General features: G+C 53.3%; 1 protein-coding gene and 1 non-coding gene across 2 annotated transcripts in view; one reads left to right on the top strand and one right to left on the bottom strand.

The window, feature by feature from the left end:
- Positions 1 to 20310, bottom strand: part of MMD2 (monocyte to macrophage differentiation associated 2) — a 42792-nt gene that overhangs the window by 14896 nt on the left and 7586 nt on the right. The window lies entirely within an intron of this gene.
- Positions 14362 to 14434, top strand: TRNAR-UCU (transfer RNA arginine (anticodon UCU)). Its single transcript has one exon. It is a non-coding gene; the product is annotated as a tRNA-Arg (tRNA).

Here is a 20310-nt window from a genome sequence, read left to right as displayed (position 1 = left end):
CTTCACATCCCTTCCCTAGAGCATCACCCCTCAAGGAACCCGACCCCCAACCCCACCCCACCCCCCCCCACACACACACACTGTCCCTGTAGATTACTTTTGCTGGTTCTTGATTTTTCCCATCTGTGGGATCACACAGCACACACTCTCTGGGTCTGGCTCCTTGCGCTCAGTGCGACTTTTGTCAGATGGAGTAATTGCTTGCTTTCATTGCAATACAGTATTTTGCCAGGTGAGCAAACCACAATTCATTTATCCTATCTACTGGAGGTGGACATTCCAGCTTCAGGCTGTTACAGTAACTCTGCTGTGAGCTTTCATGGTAGTGAACATATGCACTCATTTCTGCTCGGCATTGATCCACAGGTGGAACGACCAGGTGAGTTCATCTTGACAGTAAACATTCCTATTTAAAAAAAATTTTTTTTGGCCACATGGGGGATCTTACTTCCCCAACCAGGGATCGAACCCGTGGCCCCTGCACTAACTGTGCAGAGTGCTAATCATTGAACCACCAGGAAAAGTGAAAGTCGCTCAGTCGTGTCTGACTCTTTGCCACCCCATGGACTATACAGCCCATGGAACTGTCCAGAACAGAATACTGGAGTGGGTAGCATTTCCCTTCTCCAGAGGATCTTCCCAAGCCAGGGATCCAACCCACGTCTCCCGGAAGTTCCAATGATAAACATTCCTGATGTTCTGGTGTCTTTAGAGAATCTTCCAAGCCCCAGCCCCGCCTCTGTCCACCCCAGTCTCTCGTCTCCTCCTCACAGGAGCTCCACCGGCCCACAGAGCCATCACAACCCCTGCTTTCCAGAGGGGATGCTCCAGGGCAGAGTCAGGAAGCGACATCACCCAGGTGGGATGGCACGGGCCTGCCTCTGACAGGACTCCCTGCAGGTGTCTCCAGGTCAGGCTGGAAGTGGGGTGGGGGCTGGGGGATGAGAGCTGCCAACACCTTCTCTCGGGCAGCGGGCAGGACCACACCGGCTCAGAGTCAGGCAAGTGGACGGTTCACCTTGGACTCTGCCAAGAATCATCCACCTGTGGCGGGTGGGGGAGGGGTGGTTAACTCCACTAAAACACCGAAAACCAGCCCCCACCCCAGGAACCCGATTATGACTAGAAAGACCCACAGACATGAGAAATGAGTGTGTGGTTCAGAACAAAGGGCTCAATGCAGTACACTGCACAGAACATTTATAAAGCGCCACTGTATGCTGTGTCCGCGCTAGGTGTGGGAGACTTCCCTGTGGTCCAGCGGTAAGACCCTGCGCTCCCAATGCTGCGGGCGCGGTCCACTTAGCATTTGTGGGGTACTTCCTGTATGCTGGATCTACACCACTAGAGCAAATAGAACAACAAAAAAATAGCGTTATAACAGCTGAATTGTGTCGTCCCAAAATTCCTGTGCTGAAGTCCTGACCCCCAGGACCTCGGAATCTGACTTATTTGTAAAGAGCTGCAGATGTAATCAGCTGAGATGAGATCACACTGAAGGGGGGTGAGCCCCTCATCCAACATGACAGGTGTCCTTGTAAGCAGAGGAGAGACACATAGTGAAGACCGGGGCAGAGACAGGCCTGGGGCAGCTTCACACTGAGGGTGCCGGCAGCCGGCAGAAGCTGGGAGGGAGGCCCGGAGCAGGCGTGTCCGCAAGCCTCCAGAGGGAACCAAACTGGGGCCCGATTTCCATTGCTTTAAGCCACTAAGTGTGGGGACTTCCGTGGTGGTCCACTGGTTAAGACTCCGTGCTTCCACTTCAGGGGGCACAGGTTCGATCCCTGGTCGGGGAACGAAGATCATGTGTGTAGCGCGACGTGGCAAAAAAATAAAATAACTAAGCCACAAAGTGTGTGTTCATCCGTTACCAGAGACACCAACACAGGCACACACAGCGTTCCCTTTGACAGAGTCTGCCCCCAGAGACCCCAGAGAGGAGGTGCTAGTTTACACACCGCGCTGATTGGGCTGGGGGCCGGGACTCCAAGGCCAGCCGTGAAGGGGTGCAGCTGACACCTTTCTCCCCCACCTGTAGCCGGGACCGCCCTCTCCCCTGCCCCTTTAACAAACACCAAGCCCCTCACGAGGCCAGCCTCTCAGGTCCGAGGGTGATGTCACGGTTGCCAGGGCGACTGGGATGCAGCAGTTTATTTATTTATTTATTTCTGGGCTCCACAAAACTTTCCTTGTCTTTCACCCGGAGCTGCCGCTATTGAATGTGGTCGGGAGAGTGGAGAGGGGCCAGGGGCAAAGACCCAAGAAACAGAGTTCCCACAGCCCGCAAGAGTCGAGAACGTTTTCTTTAACTCCTTGTGGCGTCCTTTTTCTTCCTTCACAAACCTCTAGGCAGGCATTCTGAAGAGGACAGTGCATTCACTGTTTATGTTTTTAAATTTCCTTTCCATTTACGTTCAGTAAAATTTCTCCTTTTTGCGGCACATCTTTATACACGTTTAGGTAAATGAAGAGCGTTGTATAACCACCACCATAACCAAGAGAAACCAAGAGAAACAAAAGGCCCATCCCCCAAACACCCTCCTGCTGCCCCGTCCCTCCCCGCAGTCCTGTAGCCGATGCTCTGCTCTCTGACCCCTCATAGCTTCCCCATTTCCAGCACCTCATACACGGGATCACACAGAAGCCCTGCAGACATTTATTTTATTTTATTTTACTGTCTGAAAAGAATTGATTGCATCAAGTCAAGTGTATTCTTAGATGAAAAGAAACTGTGCTTGGAATGCCAAACACGGACTTACTTCTTCTCTGCTTAAACTGTATCTAAGACAAACTTGTTTCCTTTGAAAAAAAAAAATGGACCCTCCTAACATTACTATTCTTGGCCATCATCTCAACGCTTCCAGCCTCTTTTCTTCTTTTCCCCTGGCACAGCCTTTTGAGTTTGGCTTTCTCCACTCAGCTTAATGCAGGTTAGCTTCATCCATGCTGTTGCCTGGGTCAATGGTCCCTTCCTTTTCATTGCTGAGAACTAGTCCAGCGTATGGACGTGCCACGGCTTGTCTATCTGTTTCCCCAGTACGGGGATGAGGGAGTCAATTTTAACAGCTGAAATGCAGAGAGAAAATTTAGAATGTTCTGGAACAGAGCTGGCAGACTTCAAGACTGTGGGAAATTTCAGAGTCAGCATTTCTAGCAAGTTGCTGCTGGTTCAAATAAAGGAGGGAAATGGGCCTTCTGCCTCCTTTCTGGAGAACAGAATCTGCATTCTGTGGCCAGCCCGGCCACTTAGATGACCACGTGGCCGCAGCATTTGATGGGAGTAGAGAGGGTACCTCTTTGCAAAGGGCTCCCAAGCCGAGCTGCCAGGGAGACAGGGACAGAAGGTCGACCCCCACCCTGAGCTGGCGGGGCAGGGCTTTGGAGCCAGACACAGCTGGGCGGGACGTCCCTGCATGGTCACTTCGCTGCTGTGTGACACAGGGGAAACGCCTTAACGTCTCTGGGCAGCCACACGACCTCCTCGTGTGTCCACAGCGTACCACCGCGGGCCCCTCGAATGTACGTTCTTCTTGAGCGTAAAATACACTCGTTCCATCCCAACAATCCCAAAAGTCTCAGCTCAACCCAGCATTACCTCTAAAGCCCAAAATTCAAAGTCTCATCGAAACGTCATCGAGGGGCTTCCCCAATGCCTCAGCGGTAGAGTAGGCCTGCAATGCAGGGGAGGGGAGTTCAATCCCTGCATCCGTCCCCCGCGTCGGGAAGATCCCCTGGAGGAAGAAATGCAACCCGCTCCAGTGTTCTTGCCTGGAGAATCCCATGGACAGAGGAGCCTGGCGGGCACCAGTCCACCAGGTCGCAAAGAGTCAGACACGACTGAGAGAGTGAGCAAGTCGAGTCAGGCGAAGACATCTAAGTCAGACATGGGTGAGACGTGGAAGTACGATTCATTCCGAGGCAAAATTCCTCTCCAGCTGTGAGTCTGGGAAACGAAATAAACTGTGTGCTTCCAAAATACAACAGTGGGACAGGTGCGGGACAGACATTCCCATTACAAAAAAAAAAAAAAGATATCGAAAAGAAGGAAAGGGTTCTAAGCTCTGCAACAAGAGAAGCCCCGGAATGAAAAGCCCGAGCACTGCAACTAGAGAAAGCCCTCGCGCAGCAATAAAGACTCAGCGCAGCCAAGACTAAATAAATTAAAAAGGAAGGGATCTGTTAGAGTTAGAACAAAGGAGGAAGGGGTGATGGGGCCCAACAAGGCCAAAGGGGAGCAAGGCAAGTTCCTCGAGACCTTCAGGCTGGAGAATGTCTTCTTTGGTCCCACGCTCTGCCCTCCGGGGGCCCTGGGTGACAGCATCACCCCCCCAGCTCAGCAGATCACCCCACCCCTGAGATGCCCCCACCCTTGAAAACAGGAGCAGCGGGTCCCGCCCCGAGATCTCAGAACTGCCTCTGCTCGTGGCTCTTCCCTTTTCCCGAGCAACAGCGCCCGCGTTCGCCTGCGGCCCTCCTCCATGTATTCACCCCGGCTGGGAGGATTCTGCCCCTGGCTTCAGGGCAGAGGCGGATGGGCCCATGGTCCCCCCCATCGACACTAATCTCCTCACGAATGGTCTGCGGGCCACATCTGCGGTGTTCCCTTCTGAACACGTGCCCGCTATTTAACGTATGGACAGGCGGAGAATTCTCCGAATCTTTACGTCCCGGTTGCTTTTTGCATCACAATTCCTTCTTCGATTCGTTTCTCTCCTCCCGTATCTCACTATCAGCAGCTGGGAGGGCCAAGCCTCTCCATCAACAGTGGGCTCAGGACCGCCTCTGCTCAGCGCCCAAGGTCACCACGTACAAGTCCCACCTCACCCAGGTCACGAGCACAGAGACAACTCGGGCAAAGATCTCAGCTGCTTTACAATGAGGACCTTCTGTCCGTTATCCAGTAACATGCTCCTCACCCCACCTGAGACCACGCCACACTGGCCTTAGAATGCCCTGGGAGCGGGGAGAGTGCTGATAACATCCCCGTTGCTCAGATGAGAAAAGTGAGGGTCCGAATCTCTGCCAACATCCTAGTCACGACTGTCATGAATTCTCGCAGAAGATGGAGGCTTTCGCTACCACTCTCCTCTTTTCTTGCTGGGCTCACACCGGAATTACCTTGAAAAGTCCCTTCTCAAGGGACGTCCCTGGTGGTCCAGTGATTAAGAACCTGCCTTGCAATGCATGGGATGCAGGTTTGATCCCTGGTTGGGGAACTAAGATGCCACATGCTGCAGAGCAACTAAGCCCAACAGCCACACCTGGAGAGACCCAGGTGTCCCACGACGAAAGATCTCGCACGATGCAACCAAGACCCGCCACAGCAAATAAGTAAATACATTTCTTTAAAAAGCCCCTTCTTGCCTTTTACTTCCATGAACTTCAAAACCCTTCCAGTCCCTACTCCTTCAACCCCAGCCCCATCCTTTATCAACCCACGTGTCCGTGGACAAGTTACTCAAGCCTTCTGGGCCTCACTTTTCTCATCTGAGCAATGGGGACGTTATCAGCACCCCACCCCCCCCCCCCCGCCGGGGGATCCTAAAGGGATGGAATGGGTTAGTCTGCACACAGCACTCCGTACACATCGGCACATGGCTGACACTGATGATTCTGTTACTATAAATCCTCCGTGGTATTACTGAACCCACTTTACAGCTGAGAAAACTGAGATCCAAAAAACCAAATCACCTTTCTGATGCAATATTCGGCTACCTGATGCGAAGAACTGACTCATTGTAAAAGACCCTGATGCTGGCAAAGACTGAAGGCGGGAGGAGAAGGAGACAACAGAAGATGAGATGGTTGGATGGCATCACTGACTCGATGGACATGAGTCTGAGCAAGCTCCAGGAGTTGGTGATGGGACAGGGAAGCCTGGTGTGCTGCAGTCTATGGGATCGCAAAGAGTCAGACACGACTGAGTGACTGAACTGAACTGAGGTGATTCAAGACAGCTATGAAAGGAAGGAGCCAGGATTTCAGCCTGGGATTGTCCAACCTCAAGACCTGGGCTACAGGAGGGTGACGAGACACAGCGTGTGACGTGCCCTGCCCACAGGAGGCATGTATACACGCTGACGCCCTCTGCCTCCTCCACCAGCTCTAGAAGAGGTGCTCCAACGTGTCTAAGTAAGGAAAGAAGAAGTCTTGCATGGACGAAGACCCTCTGTGAACACGCCAGCATGGAGGTGACATGAGCTGGGTCTCCACTGGGCCATCACCGCTCCGCTCCCCCGAATTCCACACCACCCAGGACAACAGCGACATCATCCCTCGCCTGGCAGGCTGGAGGAAGGGGCCAGGGCTAGCACTGCTGCCCTTAACAATCACCGGGGAGATCTGAAAAGTCCCAAAGTCCCTGACAAACCAGGATCAATGCAGCTGGGGAGCAGGGGCGACATTTTTTTTAAAAAAACTTCCCACGCGATTCCACGCTGGAGGAAGAGGCCGGCAGGCAGGGGGTGAGGCGCCCCACCTGGACGGTGCCAGGTGCCACTCAGCAGGGATGGCCCTGGGCCCCAGGACCACAGAATCAACACCGGGCCCAGCGGAGGGAGTACACGGACTTCAGCTCACACGCCAGTTCTGATCAATGGACAGGAGCCGGCCTGGAGTGCTGTGCTGAAAGAATTCTGAGAATGAATCTAGGTGATGAATTAGCAACGTCTGCCATGGCGCCGGGTAGGCGAGAGGCGGCCGTCACTGATGTAAAAGCTCCCCCCAAAGCTTCCACTCCCTCCCCCTCTCCCAGCCTCACAAGGACGCCGTAAGCTGTGCAGGGCCAAGATGACGCTTGTCATTGTATATGGGGATTCTGAGACCAACTCAGAAGTGGTGTGGCTGACTGCAACCCAGACAGGTTTAGACAGTCCACTCACCTCCTCCTTCAGCCCTGTCCATGGTCCTGATGGGAAAGGTTCTGCCATCAGTCTTTCACACCGTAGTATAAACTATCTGATCATTCCCCCCTGGATGGAGGACAGGCTGTGGATCAGAGGTGAAGAAGAGAAGGAACAGAGCCGTTTCCTAGCTCCTGAAACCCCCACCTCACTGGCCAGTGGTCAGAGCAGCCCTGGCCAAACCGGCCAAACTCAAAATGGTCCCATGGGGGTGCTCAGTTTTCCAGCCTTAAAGGAAAGGCACACACTTTCCAGTAGTTGCTGTTATTCAGTTGCCAAGTCGTGTCTGACTCTTTGTGACCGCACGGACTGCAGCATGCCAGGCTTCCCTGTTCTTCACTATTTCCTGGAGTTTGCTCAGATTCATGTCCATCGAGTCAGTGATGTGACCTAACCATCTCTTCCTCAACCATTCCCTTCACCTTTTGCCCTCAATCTTTCCCAGCATCAGGGTCTTTTCCTATGAGTCAGTTCTTCACATCACGTGGCCAAAGTACTGGAGCTTCAGCTTCAGCATCAGTCCTTCCAATAAATATTCAAAGTTGATTTCCTTTAGGATGGACTGGTTGGATCTCCTTGCAGTCGGAGGGTCTCTCAAGAGTCTTCTCCAGCATCACAGTTCGAAACCATCAATTCTCTGGCGCTCAGCCTTCTACATGGTCCAACTCCCATATCCATACATGACTACTGAAAAAACCATAACTTTGCCTATATGGACTTCTATCAGCAAAATGATGTCTCTGCTTTTTAATATGCTGTCTGGATTTATCATAGCCCTCCTTCCAAGGAGCAAGTGTCTTAATTTCATGGCTACAGTCACCATCCGCAGTGATTTAGGAGCCCTAGAAAATAAAATCTGTCACTGTTTCCGTTTTTTCCCCTTCTTTTTGCCATGAAATGATGGGACTGGATGCCATGATCTTAGTTTCTTGAATGTTGAGTTTTAAGCCAACTTTTTCACTCTCCCCTTTCACCCTCATCAAGAGGCTCTTTAGTTCCTCGTCACTTTCTGCCATGAGAGTGGTATCTTCTACATATCCGAGGTTATTGATATTTCTCCCAGCAACCTGATTACAGCTTGTGATTCACCCAGCCCAGCTTTCTCATGATATACTCTGCACGTACGTTAAATAAAGCAGGATGACAGGATACCGCCTTGTCTACTCCTTTCCCAACTTTGATCGGTAGTTACACTCCGATAAAGGGTTAAAGATGGAGTAGCCTCAGGCTCCTACCAGCCAGGTCTGGGCGGGGCCTGTAAAAGGTGTGCTTACTAAACCACCACCCTGGGGTCTCTGCCGGCAGCCCCTGGCAGGGCCTAAGCTTGCTGATCTCCCGCCCTGTGCCCACCACCTGGGCCCTCCTCCAGGCCTGGGCGTGCCAGCAACTGGCCCTCCCCCCTACCCCCTCCCCGCCTGCGGTCTGAAGCAGCCAGGCCCAGGCTCAGTTCTGCAATGTCTCCCTCCCCTCCAGGCCTGGGCCAGGCCAGGGTCCGCAGCCCCAGGAGAGAAGCGGGCCTCTTCCTCCGAATGAGCCCAGGGCCCAGGGAAACTGCTGCAGCCGCCCCTTCCGGGCCAGGCTGGTGCCTGGTGGTGGCAGCCTTGAATCCCCAGGACAGAGGACTAAAGGGATTTGTCCAGGAGACAAAGCAGGGTCTGTCTGTCCGTCCCTCTGGCCCCGGGCCCTCTGGACCGCTCCCTTTCTCCAGCTGGGTCCCGGGCTACTTCTTTGTGTCCATTCATGAATTCCCAGCTCCTCCTGGATAGCAGACAGCAGCTTGGCTCGGTCTCTGGGAAACAGAGTTGGGGAGAACAGACCATGGGCCGCCGCCAGCTCAGAACTGTTGTGAGATCGAAACCCCAGCGAGGAGAGAGCGGGACCAGGAAGGCAAGCCAAGGAAGAGGGGAAAGGGCCGGGGTCCCTGGTAGGCCTGGAGCAGAGAAAATGTGGCAACCCATGTGAACGGCGCCCCGCTGGAGGTGCGCAGCCGGTGGTCCTGACCCAACACAGCTGGGGCCAGAGCCCAGCCCTGCAGCCTCCCCAGGGGGCTCCCTGCAGAATCTGGCTTAATGAGGGTCCACGCCTCTGAAGCAGGGACCACCCCATCCTCCCGGCCTCACCAGAAGCTCCCAGAAGATGACAGACGAACAGGTGCCACGGGAGCCCAGACATTCTGGACCAGAAACCCAGGGTGGACGTCCACCCTATGGAATCTCCATAACGGGGAGCTGATACAAGCCGAGTGGTCGACTTTCCGCCTCGAAGCTGGGGATGCCGATCCCCCTCCCCAGCATCCAGACCCCAGACCGAGAGCTCTGAGATTTGCACTGAAGATTTAGGAGCCCGGGAACTAACGCTCAGAGGAATCAGCCTCCGCAGGGACTCCGGGCGGGCTGACGGAGACCCTGCCCCTCTGCCCTCAGTGGAGACAACTCCCAGCCTTGCTCCCCACAGTCTCCCGTGCAGGACCAAGCTCTGGGCGCCTACAGGGCACCCCGCTTCCGTTGTGGCTCTGCGCCCTCCCCTGTCCTCACTCCCGCTCCCTCCTGCTGCTGCATCTCGGGGTCACCTCCCAAATACACCCTTTGCCCCTGTATCCTCGTCCCTGGGTTTAGCTTCTGGGGAAGCCCACACGAGGGCAGGTTCTTGGCAGCTAAGAGTAAAACCCCAAAGATACAGCCACAGGCACTCTGGGCAAGAAGCAAGCCTGCAGACGTCCCTGGCGGTCCAGTGGTTAGGACTCCTTGTTTCCACATCCGGGGGGTGGGGGGCCCAAGCTCCATCTCCCACTGGGGAACGAAGATCCCACAGGCTGCATAGCGCTGCCTGCAGCCAACAAGCGACAAATAAGAAGCGGTACCGCCTCTGAGGGATTCCAGTCCTGGCTGCTGCAGCTGCTGATCCCAGGAGGCTTGTCTGCACAGCGCATCCCAGTCTGCAAGGCTCACTCACACCCTCCGGCTTCCAACACCTCGGGAAGGGACTGGCCACCATGCTGCCCATCCCTGCTCCCCTAAACCCACCACATCCCATCTCTGCTGCGCTCTCCTCCTGGAAGCCAGGAAGGGATCGCAACCACCCCTCCTCTCCTCGCAGGGGCCACACCCGATGTGCCTTCAAAGAGGCACATCCCAAACCAGAATCCACTGGAAGGAACTTGGAGAAACTCAGTAAGGGACTTCCCTGGTGGTCCAGTGGCTGAGACTGCAGGCTCCCAATGCAGGGGGCCCAGGTCTGATCCCTGGTCAGGGAACTAGATCCCACATGCTGCAATTAAGACCTGGCACAGCCAAAATAAGTAAATAAATATTTACATAAAAAGAAAGTCAATAAATATCTCCCCCTACCCCACCCCCATCAGCCTCAGGAGACCTGTCGCCACCCTGGGCTCAGCTTAAGTGGCGAAAGCAGCCCTAACTCCAGGGATGGGGGCAGCCACCTTACAACCGGTAGGCTGCACCATCCTCCCACCTGAACCACAGGGGCATCCTGGGATGGCTGATCTTTTCACAGAAAATCGTTTCTTCCATGCTCATACTATTCCCCGTGGAAGGAGGGGCCACTCCAGGGCCCGTAGAACAGGGCAGAGGCCTGGGCACGCCCCATCTCCGCCAACACAGAGCCACTGGCCCTGGCTTAGCCCAGCCCTGCCCACGCCCAAGTGTCCAGGATACCATCCTACGTGGAGCCATGGAAATTCCAAAGCAGAGGGCCCTGGGACGTCCTCTCCCCTCAAAGCTGGTTCCCAGCCAACTCCATCCCTTACGACCAGGATTCAGGCACCAACTGCTGAGCAAAGCAGCTGCCTTCAGGCAGGAACAGCCTCCCCCAGAGACCTACACCTTTCTGGAGCAAAATGCACCTATGTGCATGCACGCACACTCACATGCACACAGGTATGCACACAGACCTGCACACACACTGTGTGCACAACCCCAGGGGGTGCAAGGAGCCTGAAATAGCACCTGCACATTCTGAGAACGTCTCCACTTCAAAAAGGGACTGATTCATTCCTTCTCACTGAGGCCTTTCTTCAAAAGAAATGACGGCTCGGTTTTGTCTCAGATAATAACAAAGATCCCACCACTTTGATACACTGAGTGCAGAGGTGTTTGAAGTGAGGGTCTATTTTCCTGAAGAGAGGCTCCTGAAAAATCACAAAACTACAACCCCTAATGAAATCATTGATTCAGGCAAGGGTGACCAACAGACGCAGGGAAGGTTGATGAGAGGTTGCTAAGCAATGGGATGGTCCAATCCGGGGAACTCAGCATCACCTCGCTGGCCCCGAGACAGACCCCAGCATCACCGGAAACAGCACAGTCAGGCATCCCCTGCCTCCTTGGGAGATGCGAAGCGACGCTTCTTGTCTGTCTCGCCAAGAATGTCGATCCTGAATATAATAAGGCTCTACACCTGTGTGGGCCACTCTGGCAGCCACGGGCCATGTGTGGCCAAGTCAACAAGAACTCGCTAAAACTAAATCAAAGGTGCAGTTCAATTGCTCAGCTGTGCTACCGCTCAACCGTGCTAGGAAGCAGGGCCCTCGCTGTTGGTGTGACGGGGGTCTTGTGGTCATGGAAGTAACCCTCACCAGTTAGAGACATGGACTGAAATAGCAACATCACCGGGGGTTTGCCTTCAACCGTCCACAGAGAAAAAGCAAAGCGATGAAGCAAGTGTGGCAAGTCGTCCATTCATAAGTAAATTTTAGGTAGGCTATGGGGTCCATCGTAACTATTCTCTCTACTTTTTGAATGGACGTTTTCACGATAGGAGGAATGGAATGTTTGCAAACTCTCAAGCACTTCCTCTCCCTCCGCAGTGGTACTCATCACTGAAAGAAACGGTAACTTTACAGAGAGCAACCTGTAAAAGCTGAACCAAGGGTCAAGGTTGTGTATGTGTGTGCTCAGGCGCAAGGGTCAAGGTTAAAACACCACAAGGACAGGACGGGCATCCTGCTGCTGGGAAGCGGTCACTGAACCACTGATGTGGCCACTGGGAAAGTCTGTGGGCCTCTCATTAAATAATACTGCACCAGGGACTTCCTGGCAGTTCAGTGGTTAAGACTTCACCTTCCAAGGCAGGGGCTGTGGGTTTGATCCCTGGTGGGGGAGCTAAGATCCTACATGCCTCTCGGCCAAAAAACCAAGACAGAAAAAAACTGAAGCAACACTGTAACAAATTCAACACAGATTTTTTTGAATGATCCACATTAGAAAAAAAAATCTTTTAAAAATAAACAAATAATACTGCATGAACGCCAACGTTCCTTTTTTTCCTGTTTCTGCTCACGTTTAATAAACGACCTGCATATGTCACCATTTTCAACTGAGTTTTATTTTTCATAAACTTTCTAATTGTGGTAAGATACAACATAAAACTCACTATTTTAACCATTTTGAAGGGTGTCCTTTTGCGGCATAAGCACGTTCATATTGCTATGCGAACATCACAGCATTCCACCTTCAGAACCCTTCCATCTTCCCAAACTAAGGTTCTGACTGCATGAAACACTAACTCCCCTCCCACCCCCAGCCCCTGGCACCCAGGCTTCTACTTTCTGTGTCCATGATACTGATGACTCTAAGGACGTCGTGAAAGTGGAATCACACAGGAGGTGTCTTTTTGTTTGTTAGCTTCTTAGCAGAAGGCAAAAACAGCATTCTGCTTATTACATTTAGTAGCAGAATGTCCTCAAGGTTTATTCATGGTACAGCCTGTACCAGAATGCCCTTCCTTTTCAAGGCTAGGTTTCATTTTTTAAATCTCATTTCATGACAGTGCCCTGGGACTGAACAAATACATACTGCAGGCTTTGGGGCCAAGGGGGATGTCGACAAGGAACCCTCCAGTCGAGTATCCCTTCTCAGAGAGCTCCAGCAGCCCTGGACCCTTGGGGATCCCAAGAAGCCCCCCACCTTTCACCAGCGACAGTCCAAGAATGGGCGTGAAATCCAAGCCAGGACAAGAAGGCTCAGTTCCAGGGCCATGGTGCTCCTGGAGGAGTCTGCAGGACACTCTCCACCCGTAAGGGCTGTGGGCAGTCCAGAGAATGGGGACACCAGCGGAAACAGACCCCAGAGTCAGATAGAGGCAGCCCGGGCCTCTTGGAGACTCTGGATCCAGCTGGACCTGAGCCGACAACCTTTTCATTTCCGAAAATCAACCTGCTTTCCCTTCTTTTCCCTCCTCCTCTTTCTGCTTCCTCCTCCCTCCTTCTTCGCCCTCTGCCACTTTCTCTCTCTCTTCTTTAAGCCAGTTCAAACTGAGACTTCTCTTACTTATAACTGAAGGGCCCAAAGTCACCCTCAAACCCCTCCTCACCCAGGTACTCAAGCAGAAACCACACCTACATTTCCAGCATATGTATCAATATCCTAACTATGCATTTGTTCACATACTATGAGCAGACCCCTAAACTATGAGCTTCGGAAGGGGAGGCGGCAAGCTTGGCACAGGGTTCATTTTTCTGCCCCAGCCTTGGTCCTCAAACAAGGTTTTCAGGTGAGTCAGTGAACCAACTAGCAAACTGTGGGTGCCCAACCAGTGGATGAGTCAGTCACGCCCACCACACGCCAGACCATGCTGGCCCCTCACGGGACAAAACCGGGGGGTCTGAATAGCCCCCAACCCACCCCTGCTCCAAGGAGCTTGCGGTCTGGCTGGGGAATGGTGACCAAGGACACAAGACCTGCCATGCTGTCTCCTGCCTGAGACAAGGGCTTGGAAGAAACCTGGAGTGGGGTGGGGGGGCTGCGTCTGGATGAACCTGAGGTGTGAGTCTGCACTGCCGCTGGCACGGGTCTCCAGACAACTGTCACTTCCCAGGATCCCCTGCACATCTGTCAGCTCAGGTCCGCAGTCCAGGCAGAGGGCGCTGAGCTGAGACCTGCTGGTGCTGAAAGGACAGCTCCCTGGGGCGCCCGGCCCCGCAGCAAGCACCCCGTCCCTGCAGAACCAGTCCAGCGCTTAACGGGCACCCCCTGTATGCAGGTTTACGTACATTTCCTCCAAACAGTCCTACGAGGGAAGCATCATTAGGTCCATTTTAATTCCAATGCACCCTGCACCTCACATCCTTGTCTGGCCAGTCATCCCCTGAAATCCCATCACATAGTCATCCGTCTGTTGTCCGTTTCTCATACCAGGTTGTGAGCTCCATGAGGTCAGGGAGCTTGTCTTGGTCAGCCCTGTGTCCCCAGCAACCGGGACAGCGCCCGGCACCTTGCCACATGCGGCGATTATTGCTGAATTCATGAACAAACGAAACACGGATGCAGCTGTGTGGAGCAGCCATGTGTCCACGTCGATGGCGGGAAACGTGTTCCTGGCTGCCCTCCCCGTGGTCCACCAACGCACTTGGCACAGATCCACCCTCGAGCCCCTCTCTCTCCTGCCCCACCCCCAACTAAAGACTTCAACCCCAGCAGTAATTATTAAAGTCGGAGGGACTTCCCTGGTGGTCCAGTGGTTAAGACTCTGCACGTCTAATGCAGGGGGCACAGGTTCGATCCCTGGTCGGGGAACTAAGATCCCACATGCTGCACAGATGATAGACAGATAGATTAAAAAAACAGCCCCAGAATCCCCAGGGCTCCCGCCTTCTGGGTGGTCATATCTGCTCACATGGCAGAGACTCAGGGGCATCCCGACAACCCGTCGAGATGCCCTCGCGCCCCTGATGACTCCTTCAGCTGGGCATTCTGGGAGGAGGGGGAACTTCACCATCGGGTGGAAGAAGGGAGCCCAGGGGCAGAGCCCCCCACCCAGGCCTGAGGATCACAGCTTTGCAGCTCAGGTTCCCTGAAAAGCAGGACCGGAGGGTGCAGGGACCCGGTCCCAAGAGGAGTCACTCCTGGAGTGACCCTAGTGACTCTGCTTCATTCAGGGTCATTCACTGTCCAGTCTGCGGCCAGAGGGGCACAGCCCACCAGCTGGTAAGTGTATGCGCCTGGCCCATACCTCATGCAGTGATGGAGGACCTGAGTCCCGGGGAAGCTAAGTGACCAGCCCGAGAGCCCCCAGTGGGGGAGCAACGGGACCAAGACGGACGACACCCACGAGAGCACTCACTGCAGGCGGGACTCGGGCCGAGCACCGGCCAGGGTCGGCACTCAGTCTTCCAGACCTCTCATAACGGGGCTCGACTATTCTGTCCATTTTACAGATGAGGAAACCGATATTCAGAGACTCAGTCAACCCCGTAAGTTTAGCACCACTATTATTCCCCATCTCTCAGAAGAGGAAACCAAGGCACATAGAGGCCAGGTAAACAAGCCCAAGATCACACAGCCATTCACTGGCGGGGCCCCCGAGGCACACACAGGGGGTCTTATGCCAGAAGGCACCACGGAGAAACCCTACTTTCCATTTCTCAAGTACACTAAGTCCCAAGTTGCAAGCTTCCAAAGATGCGAACATCTACTACCCAGACGTCACTGGATCTTTTCTTTTTTCTTCAAGAGGGTAGCTAAGACTTGACTCCAGCAAGGAACCAGAGCTGTGCCATCAGCATCAGCGGTGCGGGAGCCCCACGTCTGTGTCCCACGTCTGAGCCCCACGTCTGAGCCCCACGTCTGAGCCCCACGTCTGTGCCCCACGTCTGAGCCCCACGTCTGAGCCCCACGTCTGTGCCCCACGTCTGAGCCCCACGTCTGTGCCCCACGTCTGAGCCCCACATCTGAGCCCCACGTCTCCCACCGCTGGTGACCCTTCCGCTCTACCACCTCTCACCTCCTCTCCCTTCTCCGGTCACTAACCCTTCTTGCCTGGTGACCCAACGCCCGCCCCTGTACGCCAGCCATTGTACTGGACTACTGGACTTTTCAAGGTACTGTTCTATAACCTTTAAAATGTTTTCTTTTGTGCGTGTGTTTATGTATCATCTGTGTGGGAAGTATTATAAACCTACTACAGTACAGTACCGTGTTAGTTGGGTACCTAGGCTAACTTTGTCGGACTTACGAGCAAATTGGACTCACGAATGCGTTCTCGGAACAGACCTCAATCTGTTGGGGACTTGCTGCATTTACCGTGTGCCGTTCACTCCCAGGTAGAGAGAGGACACACCGACACTCTCCACCACCCCCAAGCTTGTGGGGAGATGGCCAAGGGAGCAAGTCAAATACAGAACAGGATGGAGGCTGCAAGCAGCAGAGGTGGAGAGCTGAGGTTCCAAGAAAGCGGGAACTATGAGGAGGAGGCAGGGAGGACCCACAGAGTCCAGGGTGAGGGAGGGAGAAAGTGGAGAACAGGGCGAACCCCCGGAGAGTCGCTGAGGCCTCTGTGGGGCGCCTGGCCTCCAGCCCCAGGCTCCACGGAGCCCTAAATGCACCAAAGTCTGCAACGAGCTCAGATGCTCTGCTTTTTAAGAAGTGACTTCACCTAGTCAAGGATTCCCTGGTGGCTCAGACGGTAAAGAATCTGCCTGCAACCCCGGAGGCCCGGGTTCGATCCCTGAGTTGGGAAGCACCCCTGGAGAAGGGAATGGCAATGCACGCCAGTATTCTTGTCTGGAGAATCCCACGGACAGAGGAGCCTGGCGGGCTGTAGTCCACGGGGTCACAAAGAGTTGGACACGACTGAGCGACTAACACTTTCACTTTCTTTCATTTTCACTTAGTCACGGTGAGCCAGTGTCCACAGTGACACCGTGAGCTAAGCCAACACTCTGGGGTCAAGTCCAGTGGCCCTCCCACTCATCTGGCTAGGGGTCCCCAGAACCCCCCAGGGAGCGGGCTGCAGGGGTCTGGGCCTCAGCCGGGAGCTCTGGCGGTTTGGGGATCCCTGGAAGGAGGGCTGGGTTCCCCGCAGGGAGGGCTTGGAAAAAGCTCAGACTTGAGGTGAGACGGAGCTGGGGTTAGCGCTGGCCGCCCCTCTCCCTGGCCACCGGCCCAGCCTCCCTGGCACCTCACCTGTAACTTGGGGCCAAGGACACTGATCTGGCAGGGTCCGGGATGGCTAAGAATCAATGCACACAGTATTGGAAGCAGAGCCTGGAACATACAAAACACTTGGGAAATGGTGCGTGTCTTTACTGTGGCAGCAATTAACACGAAAAAAAAAAAAAAAAACAGTGGCAGAGAAGCAGTCTGGGACACTGGGAATGAATCTACCCAAATCTTGAGCCACATTTTTTTTTTTTTTTGGCTGTGCTGGGTCTTGGTTGTTGCACAGGCTTTCTCTAGTTGCTGCAAGCAGGGGCTACTCTTGGTTGTGATCCGCGGGCTCCTCACTGGGGTGGCTTCCCTTGTCTCATGGAGCATGGGCTCTAGTGCTCACGGGCTCAGTAGTTGCGGTTCCCGTACTCGAGAGCACAGGCTCAGCAGTTGTGACGCACGGGCTTAGCTGCTCTGCGGCCGGGGGGATCTTCCCAGACCAGGGGTCGAATCCATGTCTCCTGCACTGGCGGGTGGAGTCTTAACCACGGAGCCGCCAGGGAAGCCCTCGAGCCACACTTCTTGCACCTGCCTGGCCGTGCCCCTGGCCTGCTTCTCTGCTGGCCAAGCGTGCTGGGCTGAGGAACCCGAGGCTCCCTCTGCTCAGTGGGAAGGATGATTTTGAATTCCACGATCAATTAGTGATGTCTGCCCTGGACACAAGAGAAGGACGGCAGTAAGGGCGCTACTGTCCTACTCTAACAATCCTATTAGGATGTGAGAGCTGGACCATAAAAAAGGCTGAGTGCCGAAGAATCGATGCTTTTGAATTGTGCTGCCCGAGAAGACTCTTGAGAGTGCCTTGGACTGCAAGGAGATCAAATGAGTCCATCCTAAAGGAAATCAGTCCTGAATATTCATTGGAAAGACTAATGCTGAAGCTGAAGCTCCAATACTTGGGCCACCTGATGCAAAGAGCTGACTCACTGGAAAAGACCCTGATGCTGGGAAAGGTTGAAGGCGGGAGGAGAAGGGGACGACAGAGGATGAGATGGTTGGGTGGCATCACCAACTCAATGGACACAAACTTGAGCAAACTCCTGGAGATGGAGGACATGAAGCCTTGGCGTGCTGTAGACCATAGCGTTGCAAAGAGTCAGACACGACTCAGAGACTGAACAACAACAATAATCCTATAGAGCTGTGTTCAGGCGGCGCCACCCTTAAACAAGAGGGCCTCTGTCCCTAACCCCGTCCTTTAGATCTGTTGCTTCTCCAACTTTCATGCACACCCGATCACTGAAGGAGCTGATGACAATGAAGATTCTGATTTCACAGGCCGTGAGTGGATTTCTAATGGGTGCTAGCTGACGCCAAGGCAACGGATCTCTGGAGTGTGCTGCAGATCAGGGTTTAGGGGGCCCCACTCGCACAAACACAGGCTGCTCTGTTAATGAGACTTCGAGCACCTTGGTCATGGGGGAAACAGCACTCGTTGTCAGCAGTGTGAGTTGTGACCCTGGACGACCGCTTTATGAACAATACAGGCAGGCCCCAGACAAGTACTTCATCACATCTCCTGTCCTGTGTCCCTAGAACAAAACATGGGTACAGATCCATACAATGGAATGTCATTCAGCCTTAAAAAGGAAGATACTACAATGAGATACCACCTCACACCAGTCAGAACTGTTATCATAAAAGAGTTTGCAAATGACAGGGACGTCCCTGGTGGTCCAGTGGCTAAGACTCCGAGCTCCCAGTGCAGGGGGCCTGGGTTTGATCCCTGGTCAGGGAACTAGATCCCACATGCCACAACTAAGACCCAGCACAGCCAAATAAATAAAATAAACATTTTTTAAATGGCAAACTTTACATTATGCATATTTTACCACAATTAAAAACAAAAACCGATCACATCCAAACGCCGTGGAGCTTTGTGGATGACGCCATGCATGGCACTGGGAACAAGAAGGATGTGAGCAGCAGAAAGATCTGGGTAAGAGACAAGCAAAGTCCAGTTGGCCCTCCCCATCAGAGGTCACACATCTCAGGGATCCACCAACCGCAGGCGGAAACCACTAGCGACCAGCAGCTGGTTCAGTCTACAGATGCGGAGCCCAAGGATACAGAGGGGCATCCGCGGACTCTGGGAGTTGAGGGAGTCCTGGAACTAACCCACCACCCAGGGTGCGTACTGAGGGAGGACCTCGATTCATCCTCGAAAGCCTTCCTCTTTAGGCAGCAATCTCCAGCATCCAGTTTGTCTCTCTTCCCCTTTCAGTTCCAGGTTTCAAAGACACTTGTGAATTGCCCTGGAATCCCCAGTCGGTGCACATGGCCGCTGAAGGACACATGAAATATGAATGCATTCGTATCATGCCTGAACTTCTACATGTGTGGGACTGGAGGCAGCTTGCATGAGACAGAAGTCCTAGTCTTTTTTTTTAACGGAAGTATAGTCGATTTACAACGTTGTGCCAATCTCCGCTGCACAGCCAAGTGATTTGGTTTTACACATAATAATATACACATTATTTTTTAATACTCCTCTCTGGACTCCCCTGGCAGTCCAGTGGTTAAGAATCCACCTGCCAAGGCAGGGATCACAGGTTCGACCCTGGTCTGTGACGCTTGCTGCCACGTCCCACGGGGCAACGAAGCCCATGGCCACAAGTACTGAGTCTGAGCTCCAGAGCCGTGAGAAGCTCTCGAACCGCAACTAGAGAAGCTCCTGCTCGCCGCAAATACAGAAAGCCCACACACAGCAAGGAAGACTCAGCACTGCCAAAATACATAAATATTCTTTTCCATGATGGTGTAGGGGCCTCCCCGGTAGCTCAGCTGGTAAAGAATCTGCCTGCAGTGCAGGAGACCCCGGTTTGATCCCTGGGTTGGGAAGCTCCCCTGGAGAAGGCAAAGGCTACCCCACTCCAGTATTCTGGCCTGGAGAATTCCATGGACTGTATAGTCCATGGGGTCACAAAGAGTCAGACACGACTGAGCGACTTTCTCTCTCACATTCATATGATGGTTTATCCCTGGACCCTGGATAGTCTCCTGTGCTCCACAATAGGACCTTTTCATCCATTCTCTACATGATAGTTTGCGTCTACCAACTCCAAATTCTCAGTCCACCCCCTCCTTCCTCCTCCCCTTGGCAACCATAAGCCCGATCTCTATCTATTCCTTACGCTGGCAACGAGCTGGACATTGGACTTGAGGCATGAGCAGTTTCATTTTCATAAGATGGGTTTCAATTATATTTTCCAAAAACTCAAATAAAATATCTCAGCTTTAACTTAAATACTATTTGACTTTAAAATGTTATACTCACCCATCTTAATTGAATTTTGCCTTTTCAATTTAATAGGAATTTTTGAATACTTTAGAATTAAGAATCATATAAACTTTTTCAGTTTCTGACATTTGCTTTAATTTACATTTGTGGAGTCTTTTAATTACATTTTCCACTTGAACCTTTTAGGCCAGTGCTCTCCCGGAGGAATTTCTGCAGTGATGGA

Source organism: Dama dama, chromosome 10 (assembly GCF_033118175.1).
Source record: "Dama dama isolate Ldn47 chromosome 10, ASM3311817v1, whole genome shotgun sequence".
NCBI lineage: Eukaryota > Metazoa > Chordata > Mammalia > Artiodactyla > Cervidae > Dama > Dama dama.
This window is presented reverse-complemented; position numbering and strand designations above follow the sequence as displayed.